Consider the following 12782-nt stretch of genomic DNA (forward strand, 5'->3'; position numbering starts at 1 on the left):
TCAAGTATGAAGTTGTACTCAGTGGTGGCCCCAAAAACCTAAGGCACAAGGAGATGGGAGTGATTTTCCCGAAACCAGAGCCCAGAAGAAGGGAACAGAACAGGTTAACGGGGAAGGAAGCCGGAGCCTGAGACATAAGGAAGACGGGCCAGGCGCCCTCCTGCAAGCAGACCCGGGAGCCGGGGGTCAGGAGAGTCGTGCAGGGCGGCCAGGTGGGCAGAACACAGGCGCTGCCCCGTGAAGACAGGCGGGGTGTCGGGGGGCCGTCTGCAGGGCAGACCAAGGGTGGAGAGGAGTGCGACACCTGTCACACACCACCAAGAGGTCGTGTCATCAGCCAGATTACCTGTTCCCTCACCATCTCTCCTTTATCCCTCTCCTGGCGATGCACTGCCAGCCCAGCAGCTTTTAAACTTTTTTTTTTTTTGCCACAGTAAGAAATAGATTTGAGGTAGAGCAGCACACAATTCATGTAATAAATAAATATGTGTAATATACACACACACACGCACACACGTGTATGCAGTAAGCTTCACGCAATGCCACCCCCTTTACTGTGTACGATGTGCTAGTATCTCCTCTCTCCTGTTTATTTTTTCTTTTAAATACTGATGCTGCCCTCCTAAGTTAGCTCCACCATCTACTTAGTGGGTTGAGACTTAACAATTTGAAAAACCTGCCCTAGTCTTTGGAAGAGTCAGGTTCCAGGTTCCAGCCTCTGCACCTACACACCATGAGCCCACGCCCGAGCCACAGAGGTAGAAGGAAGCCTTCTTTTTGTTCACCTGTAGCTGAGATCATCCAAGAACCTCAGGAACCTCAGGCAGGCGCAGGCTGAGCAGGGGAGACGCCCCAGGGGGCGGGAACGTCTGAGCTAATTATAGAACCGGAAGTCCTCCTCCCAGTGGCCTGGAGGAGGGGCGGACGGGGTCAGGGGCTCAGTGCTTTATTAAGGAAACACGGGCCCGGTATTACCTCCTCCACAGCATCCTGTGCTCTGAAGTCAGCTTACATTTCCGGCAGGGCCACCCTCCTGGGCTTCCTGGAGGCGCCTCAATGGACGACCAGACCCTTTACCTCCCCTACCATTGCTCCGGTCCGGATCTAAAGCAGCAGCCCTGTGTTTGAATGGAAACAGCAGTCAGAGCAAGAGACGCAGGAGTGAGGTTCCACTGGGACCTCGGCAGCGCTCTTCCCTGCAGGAGGGCGTCCTGGAGGCCCTGCGAGTGGCAGGGGACGGGAGGAGCAGACAGAGAAGACAAAGAGGGCCCTGGCAACCGCCAGCTGCCCCGTAATCAGCATGCCGACGAAGCACTAAATCCAAGCCAAGAGGCCACATGAAATCCGGAATGTATTTCCCGTATTTCCCAGAGAGAAAAAATACAATGTTGCAGGAGCAACTTGGGTAGTGTACCTTAAACAAAGCCACACACAGGCACAAGACACACCTGCACCCCCACTGCAGCCGCCTAGTCCGCAGGTGCGAGCGGTGGCCCCGACGGGGTGTTCTTCAGGACGCTTTGAGACCACAAGGACCGATTCCCCGGGGAAGGAAGGGCAAAGATGGGGTCCTCTGTGCTCAGAGGACAGCAGGCTTCCATTCCTCACCACACAGAGACGGGCGGCAACGCCCCTCAGTTCTGAAGGCTGATGCCTGGGATGGGAGAAGGGCTGGGCTGGTCCTGAGTCTCCTGCCACCTTGAATGGGGGAGGGGAGGGCTGGAGGTCCCCGCCCCCACCTCGAGTGGGTGGCCAAAAATAAGACAAAGCAAAAAAACAAAAAACAAAACAAAACAAACAAAACCCCCAGAACTCTGAAACTACTGCCAAGGGAAAAGAGATCTCTGTCGGAAAGGTTTATGCCGCACAGGAGATGAGACTTTACTTCCAGAATAAAACAGGACGCACATCCCTTCCCAGTCCCGAACTGGACTCCCGTTGAGAACTTTACTCTTCAGAAGGAAACAAAGCACAGGGTGGAGGAGGCCCTGGGTTCAATCCCCAGCACCTCCATTAAAAATTAATTAATTTAAAAAAAACCCTAATGAACCCCCCTCAAAAAGTGGGTGATTAAAAAACAAAACAAAAAAGCACAAAACATAAAATTTTAAAAAATCAAAGCATAAGGACAAAGGAAACAGAGGTTATTGTTTTAGTTTATCTTCTTAAAGTAGTTTCCAGAAACAGGTTCAAAACTTTTTTTTTTTTTTTAAAAAAAGAGGATTTTTGTTTGTTTTATCCAAACACAACTTTCTGTCTCTCCCCTGGGGAGACACGATGTATTGCCCGAGACGTCTCTTCTGGGTGTCTCTCTCAGGCTCTCCTATTTTCCATACAAAGAAAAGAAGCACACGGAGGTGGGCAGGCAGCGAATGAGGGACCCAAACTGTCAGCTCCCAGCTCCGAAGCCCTGGGATGGAGAAACCAGCCTCGCAGGGCTCAAGGCCCGGCCAGCCCCCTCCATCCCGGGGGCTGTGACTCTACCTCGCAGCATCCTCAGGTAAGAGGCCGGCACGATACCAAGTGTGTCTAAGGATTAAACCAAGGGTGGGAGGCCCACAGGGGCACCCCCACACATCAGGACTGATTGCTCTGACGCCTCCCGGGAAGCCCTGCCGGGGGAATCCAGCGATCTGCCCGGGCGACGGATCCTATGGAGGCAGGCAAGACCAGGAGGTGGTTCCGTGGGTGCCCCACGCTGCGCTATTCTGACAGTGAAGAGTGCCTGGCGGCCACTTCCCGCCTGGATGCAGAATTGTGCAACAGATCTGCTTATATTCACGTGGCTGAGACATAAAATAACAAAACCAAAACGAAGCCCGCCGCCCACCTCGGTAAGCCGACCTAGGTGGCACACTACGGCAGGACACACACACACACACACACACACACACACGTGGTTTTTCCACTCCTCTAACACAAGGGTCCTTGACCTTCTGCTGAGTCCTATGCACCAGAGGCCCACCCAGGATGACTAGGAGGACGGGACCTCTCTCCCCAACACCAGACCCGAGAGTCACCGCAGTAACACGAGGCTCAAACCACCGACAGCACGCACTGTGGCATGGCCCATGGAAGGGCACCCTGTAAGCTGGTGACAAGGCGGCCACCGTGACCGAGGCTCCCGTACCCTCGGGGGCCCCACACTGCCCCTCCCAGGAGACATGAGGTCCAGTGAGAGAGCAGCAGGCAACTGAGAAGACTCAGACAAGGAGACCCTGCAAGAGGCTGGGCTTGGAGGCACGTCTGCAGGACAAGGCGTCTGGCCATCTCTGCAGCAAGGAGGGTGGGAGGGGGGCACACCTGTGCCAAACAAGGGCTTTGTCCAGTCCTGCGGGGCCCAAGCACACGCTACCCCGGCTCACAGATCTAGAAGAGGATTCCACCATCACTGAGACTGCGCTGAAACGGTCTAAAGAAGGCCCGACTGTGTCCTGGAGGGAAAGGAACTCGTTAGCACGCAGCTCTCAGGGGAGCGCGCAGAGCACCCAGCTTCCAGGTCCATCTCCCTCCTAGTGGGCAGCCTTCATGTCTGGTCCACCACTCAGCCCTTAGCTGGGGCGCTGTCTCTGTCTTTTAAGACTGGAAGCCGAAAAATAGGGAAAGAGGCCGGGGTCCGCTGGGCTGGGCACACCGCTCAGGAGGTAAGAGGTCACACTTGTATTTACTGCCATCGACACCTATCCTGCGGCCAGGGAGTGGGGACAGTTTCAGGAGTGAATAGGGATGACCAGGGGTGAGGGTGGTGGTCAGTGTTTGCCATGAAGCCCTGGGACATGTGCGTCTGAGCACTTGTACGAAACCCCAGAACACAGCTCAGTGCAAGCTCCCCAACAGCATGAAGCTGAGCCGCCCCCACGAGACAGAAGCCCACCGGGAGGCGGAGGAAGGAGGAGGCAGGGCAGGAGTGCTGCCTGGGGGAGGAAGGCAGCCTCGACCTCTGCAGAGGAGCGCAGTGAGGCCACCAGCCAACAAGCTCCAGCTGAGAATGAGACCATGGCCCTGGCCTGAGATTTTAAAAGGGAAGGGAATTGGGGAGGGGAGGGGAGGGGGGAGAGGGAAGAGGTACCTCGGGGCTGAGGGGGAGATGCCCGCTGCAGAACAAGCCTGTGCTCTGTCTCTTGTCTCCTGGGGAGAGGCACTCGCCAGGTCCCACCACTGCGGTCCCCACATGATCTCTCCGGCAGTTTCTGCCGGGAGTCCGGGACCCGCAAAGTGAGCCCACAGCAAAAAAACCTCACCTTCGCCCCGAAGCAGGTGTTTTTCTATGAAATGTTTTCACCACAATCAATGCTTTTAATAAAATGAGATCATTATAACTCAAGATCAGTTAAACCAGGAAATGCCAGAAGAAGAGGCTTGGGGGTAAATGCCGTATTTACCAGTCCAGGGGTGACATCCTGAAAGGGGTACAAAAGCAATTCCTCCAAACTGAGCATGGTGTCAAATCTCAGAACATCTCCACCACCTCCCCCAACTCTGTGACACCCCCATCAGTCCCCCACCCCCATCCCAGACTTCACGCCTCACCAGCCGTCCGGTGGTACAGGGTCTGTGTCCTCACATTCTCACGGCCACACTGAAGGCCCGTCTGCCCTCTCACCTGGACTCTGTGGGACCCTCCTAATGGCCCATCTGCCCCCACCCTGGCTTCCCTGACACCCCCTTTTCCTGCACAGGGCTGCTGGAGGGGGGAGCGCTGCCCAGAGCCACCCCTATCCGGGGCCCTGCACAAGTCTAATCCTTCTCCTCCTCCCCAGTCCCATTTCCAAGCACAGCCCACAGCACGTGAGGGAACATGAGCTCGGTCCCAACGCACCATCGCCCTGCTCATGCGCGACCATCCCGCTGGCTTAGCCCCATCACACAGCACTGCAACCACCTGTTTGCACCCCTCTCCTTCCCAAGACATCAGCCCCCCACAGCAGGGCGGGCTCCATCTCCGGCCAGCGTGCGGGGCATGCGCAGCAAAGCGGGAACAGAAAAGGACCACACGGGGTCTCCTATGAACCCGGCTGGGAAGGGCCCCAGTCAACACTTAAAAAGATTTCTCAGCATAAGGAAAGAATCGGATGTATGATTTCATTATTGAAAACGACTGGAGGAGGAGGGGTGGTCGCAGGCGGACCTGGGGTGGAGTCGAGACTCGAGCCCCCCGGCCGAGGGCTCCCTAACCAGCCAGACAGAAACGGGGAAATGACCAGCCCGCGGTTAGTGACCGATCTCTCACGGCCAACTCCAAACAGCGGAAGTACAAGCACTGGCTTTTTAAATTCCTAGCCCAGAAGGAGGAAGGAAAAAAGGGCTTATTTTTAGCTGGGCCAGTAAACACAACCCTCTGCAGATCAGTGAGGAGCAAAGGAGAAGAAAGGACCCAGCAGGTCAGACCTGCAAAAACACCCCACACGCAGCCCCGGAAACGTGCCCCACCCAGCGCCTGAAGCAGCCTGGACACAGCGGGGAGCTCATCTCCGTACCCCAAACGCACAGGTGAGCATGCTGACAGCACACCTGCCCAGAGGAGGGCGGATGAGAATGTGAGTGGTGGGAGCCCTCTTCTCTGTGATTAAGTCACTTACAGAGACCTGGCTTCAAACGTGACTTGCCATGTCCGGACAGAACCACTGCCACCAGGACGACAGCTGACACTCCGTGGAGCTTCCCACCTGGGCCTGCAGACACGACCCCACTTCCCCTGGCCGGGCTGCCCAAGGCAGCGCCCAGAACCACAGAGCAAAGCCCCACTGGCCGTGGATCAGAATCCACACGTGAATGGCTGAGCCCCAGGCTCAGCGATGGAACAGCCAGGCCGAGGACGCCCAGGGGATTCTGAGGGGCGGAGGACCACCAGCCTGGCTGCATTTTCTCACTCACCACCACATGTTCAAAAAACAGAACATAACAGGAGCTGGAGACTGGCTTCGAACACCAGACACACAGGGAACCACAGGATGCAGAAAGGACCAGATTTCCACAACAAACTATGTTGGAAAGTCTGGGCCTGACTCAGAGACTCCAGGTTTGGGGTCCCTAGGGGGAGCCTTCAAATGCAGATTTCTGGGCCACCCCCAGGGCGTCTGATCCCCAGGCCCTGGACAGAACCCGCCTGTTCTCAAGCAACTGGAGGCTGGGGAGCGGACATTCTGAAAAACAGCAGTCCCTGACAATCTACGCACCGAGAGGAAGGAATGAGCAGGATGAGCATCGCAGCAGGACAGCCGCCCTGGCCCTCAGGGCCCGCTGGGCGCCGCTGGGCCCTCAGCCCCTTCCCTCCCTGGATTTGCAGGTTACTGAGCAAGGGAGCCCAGCGTCACTCGGAGATCTCTCGCGGAGGGGGAGGCATTTGAAGGCTGCGGAGGATAAACTCAGTCACATCACCCCCACGGTAAGTCTGGAAACCACTCTTTCAGGAACGCTCACTGCACCCCCTGCCGCAAATCAGCCACCGCTTCTCAAAGGTGTCAGAGGCAGGAACGGGGACCACCCTTCACCTGGCGGCCACTGGATCTGTGGTCATCTGGTTACAGACAAGCGACCCCATCGTCTTGATCTCCAGCCACTGTCCCTGTGTGATGACTCACCCCTCGCCTTCCCTCTCAGAAGCACTCGGTCTGAACAATGAGCTGTACGTTCACAGCAGGGTCATCATCCCTCTCAAATGCGGCCCCAAAGCACCACAGTAACGCCGACCCCCCGACCTGCTCCACGGCACGATCCAGGCCAGAACGCCGAGCTGGCCCTGCTCCCACACGCCCCTCCCCGCAGACGTCAGGCTGCAGACCCCCACGGGTGGCGCTCTGTACGTCAGGTCCAGTCTGGCAGCTTTCGGGGCGCTCAGATTTCTGAAGGTTCTAAAAAGCACCACCTTTGTTTGAAAGGGTGCTATTTTTAACCTGATTAAGATGTAAAGGTTGGCGGTTAAAGCCACTAAAACCAAAACTCTGGGTAACTGACAAATGCCCAAATGACAGGAGGCACATCCCCCAGGAGACACAAAAGAGCCGTCTCCTGCTGAACACAGCACTGGGCAAATGCTGCCCGAAAAGAAACATCAGTGAATGGCTGTCGCAGCTGGAAAGTCTGGGACTCTCACGGACCTTCCCCTGTGAGGTGTCACCGATAAAGGCAGGCACCATGTCCCCTGAGTTATCACAGCACAGCAGAGGCCTGGGAACGCCGGGCCAGGCCGCAGGAAGGGTGTGGGGCTGACACTTCCCCACATGGAAAGCAGTGTGCGGCGTGAAGCTGGAGGAGACTGGCCGACAGACATCTTTCTCCTTGGTCCCCTCCTTGGTCCCGTCGCATCCATTACATCTCTTTACAGAGCAATAGCGGTGTTCACACCACGCCAGCTGCCTGCGCGTGGTGTCTCTTGGGACAGGAGGGTCACCTGCAGGGGGGGAGCCGTGCCACCTGTGCCCCTGCACATCCCTCACCCCTGTTGCCTCCGCAACATGTGGGCAGAGTGCCCCTCGAGTCCCTCACCAGGAATTAACGGCTCCTGCCACGGAGCCCGTCAGATGGTCTCTTCCCCTGAGCGTTCAGCAGTGGAAACCGACAGTCAGAAAGTGGGGACCCTGCCCAGGTCACGAGGCTCCTGGGTGGCGAGGCAGAGTGGCCTGGCGCCCCGATTCTCAGCATCTGCTACGAAGAGATGACTGCAGGGTTCGGCCTCTGGATTGGCCTCTGGGAACACCAGGGCCACATCGAGCAGCACGTGGTCCCTGCCAGCTGTCTGCACACAGGCGGCTGCCCCCAGCCCTCGCCTCCAACACAGCTGGGCCAGGGCGCCCTGCTCGCCAGGGCTCGGGGCGGGGGCGGGGGGGCGGGGCTGGGGGGGCGCACTTAGCATCTCCTCCCGGAACGCAGACAGGCCAATCCCTACTCTGGACGTTAAAAGGATAACTTATGAGTATTCACGAAAACCAGCAGACACAGGCCCCCAGGTAAGGCGGGGGAAGGGAAGCCACTGACCACCAGGTGCCCAGAGAGCATTCAGCCAATACGCGAATGTACTTCACGAAGGAACTGACCAGAGCAGGTAAGGCGCTGTTTATGAAGTTAAATTCCAGACTTCCAGACTCACCAGAAGGCCTATCTCCCCCCATGATGCAGCCCCACCTAAAAAGAGCCTGCCCTGTGCGTCCTAGGTGCTCCACCCAGATGAACGCGGGTGGTCCTCAACAGCCCTAGGGGGCGGGCACTGTTTTACCGACCCCCCCCCTTATACAGGAGAAACAGAGGCACACGAAGGGGGGAATGGAACGTAAAGTCAGCCTCTGCTCCAGACTCCGCCTTAACCACTGACCACAGGACCTCCTCCTGCGGAGGCCCAGGGCTCCCCTCCCACTGGACGGCTGGGCGGGGAAGGGCTGCCGTAAGACACAGATGGAGAGTCCCAGGACCCCGTGTGATGCAGGCACAGAAGCGCACGCAGGGGTGGGAAGGAGATGGGCCAGGAGCACCCCACCCCCCACCCCCACTTCCTGGCAGATGGTCCGGGAAGGCCCTCCTGCCACAGCCTCCCAGCCTGTCTGGAATCTCCTCCCTCACCCAGGCCCCTGCCTCCTGCAGCTCTGGCCTTCTCCCCTTCCCGTCCCCCAAGCCCCCGCCTCCGCTGGTCCCTGGTCCTGAGACACAGCCCTGTCTCTTGCTGAGCAGTGCATGGCCTTTCTTGACCGACTGATACAAACACCAAGTGCAATGGTCCTCCGAGTCCCACATAATCCGCTCGCGGTAGAGTGGAAACTCTTTACAGACCCTTTGACATCACTCGCCAAAAACGAGGAGAGCCTGTCACCACGTGGGGACCAGGAGACAGAGAAGACTATTCTATCCAACCCTCAGGACGTGGTCCCAGCGGGGCAGGCGGTGCTGGGTGGACCCTCAGCCGGCGGCCTGAGGAGGGGCAGGCCGAGGTGCGGTCAGGGTCTCTCCTCGGCTTCCCTGTCCTCAAACTTGACCCAGATTGCTTAGCAAGGCTCTACCAGTGTTTACCAGGCTCTGAACCCCTTACACGTGTTTACGCATTTCATTCTCTCAAGAAGCAACAAGCCAAGCTGAAAAAGCAAAGTAAGCCTATCAAAACAAAACAAAAAAACCCAGAAAATAGCAAGTGGTGGAGGTGATATGGAGACATTGGAAGCCTGTGTGCTGTTGGTGGGAATGTAAAACGGTGCAGCCACCGTGAAAACTGGTCTGGAGGTTTCCTCCGAAAGGTAAATGCACAAATAGCACTTGAGGAGGCAACCAAGCTCCTGAGGGCACACCCAGAGGAGGCGAAAACACGCGGACACTCGCGTTCGCAGCAGCACCGCTCACAAGCCCGCAAGGTGGAAACACCCCGAACGTCCCCTGAGGCGGGATGGATAAGCAAGGTGTGGTCTGTGCGCACGACGGGGGGTTATTCAGCCTCAAAACGGAAGAAAATTCTGACACATGTTCCCGCATGGATGCCCCTGAGGACATTATGCTAAGGGAAATAAACCAGTCACAAAGGACAAACGCCGTATGATTCCACTTTCAAGAGGGACCCAGAGGAGTCAAATTCACTGAGACAGAAAGTGGAATGGTGGTTGCCAGGGGCTGGGAGTCGGGGGTGGGTGGGGAAGTAATGTTCAGTGGGGACGGAGGTACAGTTTGGGGAGATGAAAAAGTTCTGGAGGTGGACAGTGGTGACAGTCGGACAATGATGTGAATGTTTCTGATGCCTTGCACTCGTACACTTAAAAATGGTGAAGACGGTAAATTTTATGTTATAAATGTTTTACCACAATTTAAAAAAGTTTTAAAAGCTAAAAGTAAGGGGCACAATCAGGGTGTGAACCCCGTGTCTGGACCCAGAGCCTGTGGCTACCTTAAATGATGCATAATGTCTCTTCCTGAACTCCGTGACACACTGTCAGCAAATGCTGCTAACATTTCCAGAACAAACGGGCACCCGCTAGTCTTCTGTAGAGGGACCTAAATCACATGTACTCCCATCCTCCCTTGAAAAACCACATCACCTAGGATGTTGTTAAGAACCTTTAACTACATAGCTGTGCACTCTTGTTTCGGTTGTGGTTTGTTCCAAAATACACACATCTTCAAAGAACGCGGAAATTCTTCTATGATGCACAAAACCAGAGAAATAAGGATACAGCTCTTTTCAGAACCACGAAGGGCCCAGGGTAGCAGAAGTTCTCTTTTTTCCTTCTCTTCAACACCACCGTTTGGTTATCAGACAGGTGATCCTCTGAAGAAACTTAAATACTGTGTAACTGGGTGGTACAGGCACGCATCGCCGAGAGCCGCCCTATTCTGCGTTATGCTAAGTGACTCAGACAATTCATTTATCACTGAGGCGTGCACCAGCCTCTCCCGGAGGAAGAGGGTGAGGGGGGCCTGAGGGGAGGTTCCTAAACAAGATGGTATCTAAACACTGACACACGCAGGATTGGGCATAGGAGGGGACGGATGAAACTGTAACGCATCTACAGGAAAGCCTCCTGCGGCGGGAGCCAGCCGCTCCAGGAAACGCCGCCTGGAGAAATGACAAGTTTTCCCCAGCAGTTAACGATGCTGAATTTCTATAGCAACAGGCAGCAGGCTTCAGAGGGACGTCACAAGCCACTGTGTTTCTGTCCCCGCGGGCACACACAGGCCGGATCAGGTCCACCTGGGCACCGCTGGACAGAGAGATGCTGGTGGAAGGAGCTCACCCAGGGCGGCAGGACCAGGGAGCGGCTGGAGCAAAATCAAACACAAGTTCTGGGCCAAACCTCCGTGGCAGGGACTGTCATGTGGTTAACTCTTGGCTGTCCCCAAATAGGAGGCATGGGGGTGGCAGGGATAAACCATTCTCATATATCCAAACCCACTGCTCCTCCTCTGGCAGGGGTGGGGGAAGAGAGGCCTGGAGACCAGTGGGGAGGCCCACCCTGGAGGGTGCAGTGGCAGATGGCTCTGTCCGGCTGCAGCAGGGACACAGTGGCCTGGGAAGCAGAGCCTCTCCGGGCCCAGGTTGTCGCACGATGTCCAAAGAGGGCTGGACCAGTTCATCTCTGCTGTCCCTCCCCGGGCTGCACAACTCCTGTCTGTGACTACAACCCGAATGGCCGGCCACAGGGCGGGGAGAGGCTTCCTGGGGCTTAAGGAGCCCCATTCCACGTTAGAACCCAAAGCAAAACGGTTCACCAGGAACCCGAGTTCACCGACAGCAACAAGACCAAATTTCCTTTCACGGCATCGTGGAGTCCCCTCTCTACCCCCGAGTCCACGCACTGGCAGGTTTCTGGGCTCAGCGCTCTGCTCTTTCTTCCCTAGATGTGTATTTAAAAAAACAAACACAAAGAGAACTCCTCTTACACTGCTCTTTTCACGGGCATTTTCTCACGATCCCACCAGCTCTGGGCTGACTGGGAGGCTGGAGAGTTTCCAGCTTATGGGGGAAAAAAAGGACAGTGTTCAACTACAGTGTACCCTGAGGTCAGGTGTTCGGCACACCTGGCCCACAGCACTGAAGATGCTGGCAGGTGTTCAGCATGCCTGGCCCACAGAACCAAAGATGCAGCAGGTGTTCAGTGTGCCTGGCCCACAGCACCAATGATCATTCCACTCTGAGGAAGGTGGGAACCTCCGCAGCCGAGCCACCAAGAGACAAGGCTTTCACTCTCTCTCTCTCTCCTGGAGAAGCCACAGACGAGGGGCAGGGTCCTGCCATGATGCCCGGCAGTGTGCCTGCTGGCGATTCTGAGGTGGAGAACCAGCCATCCATGCCCTCCGCTCCCACCCACAGACCAAAGGGCACATAGCAAGTCCTCTCACCCAGATGGAAAGGGACCCTCACCTACACAGGGTTCTTTTGTTTGTTCCAGTTTTGCTTGATGCTCATGGATTTTTCACACCTGCTTCCAGGCCATCCACGGGGCAGGTTAAGTGAGGATACTCCATTCTCCCCTCACAGGGCAGGAGGAGCCAGCACTGCTGAAGGCAGGGCCGGACCCCCAGCCCGGACCACCGTGCGCCTTGCCCAGAGCAGGCGTCTCTGCGGGGCCCACACAGCTCGGGGTGGGGACAGCGGACACAGAACGACGCGCCTCTCATCAAAAAGACACGATTACAGTTCCTGTGCTGTACAGTAGAAACCTGTTGCTTACCTATTTTTTAAAAAAACTTTTTATTGAAGTATAGTCAGTTTACAATATTGTGTCCATTTCTGGTGAACAACATATTTCAGTCATTCATATACGGAGATAAATTTCTTTCCACATTCTTTTTCATTATAGGTTACTATAAGATATTGAATATAGTTCCCTGTGCTGTACAGTGTAAGTTTATTATTTATCTATTTTATACACAGTAATGTGTACCTACAAATCTTGGACATCCAGTTTATCGCTCCCCACTCTCTCCCCCTCCGGTAACCTGTAATGAAAAAGAATGTGAAAAGGAACATATGTGTACATGCGTGACTGAAACAGATGCTGTGCACCAGACATTGACACAACATTGTAAACTGACTACACTTCAGTAAAAACTTTTTTAAAAAGAGAGAGAGAAAGACACAGACAGGAAAAAGTGCTCGGGCTTCAACGCTAAATCATGATTCTTCAGATGCAGCAGCGAGACCCTGGCGTTCTCACCCACATTTCCTTCTTCAAATATACAGACAAGGGGGTGAGTCTACCCACCCCACACGGGGAGGAAACGGATCAGGGAAGGGAAGTGGCGTCAGTGGTCCTTGTAAACAGCAGCCAGAAAAAGCCTGAGGCTACCAGTTGGTCTCATTAGACCGGAGT

The 12782-nt window shown here is 55.7% G+C and overlaps 1 protein-coding gene across 3 annotated transcripts in view; it reads right to left on the reverse strand.

Annotated features, from left to right (window-relative positions):
• Window positions 1–12782, reverse strand: part of GALNT2 (polypeptide N-acetylgalactosaminyltransferase 2) — a 186588-nt gene that overhangs the window by 109186 nt on the left and 64620 nt on the right. The window lies entirely within an intron of this gene.

The sequence above is a fragment of the Camelus ferus genome, chromosome 11 (genome assembly GCF_009834535.1).
Source record: "Camelus ferus isolate YT-003-E chromosome 11, BCGSAC_Cfer_1.0, whole genome shotgun sequence".
Classification (NCBI taxonomy): domain Eukaryota; kingdom Metazoa; phylum Chordata; class Mammalia; order Artiodactyla; family Camelidae; genus Camelus; species Camelus ferus.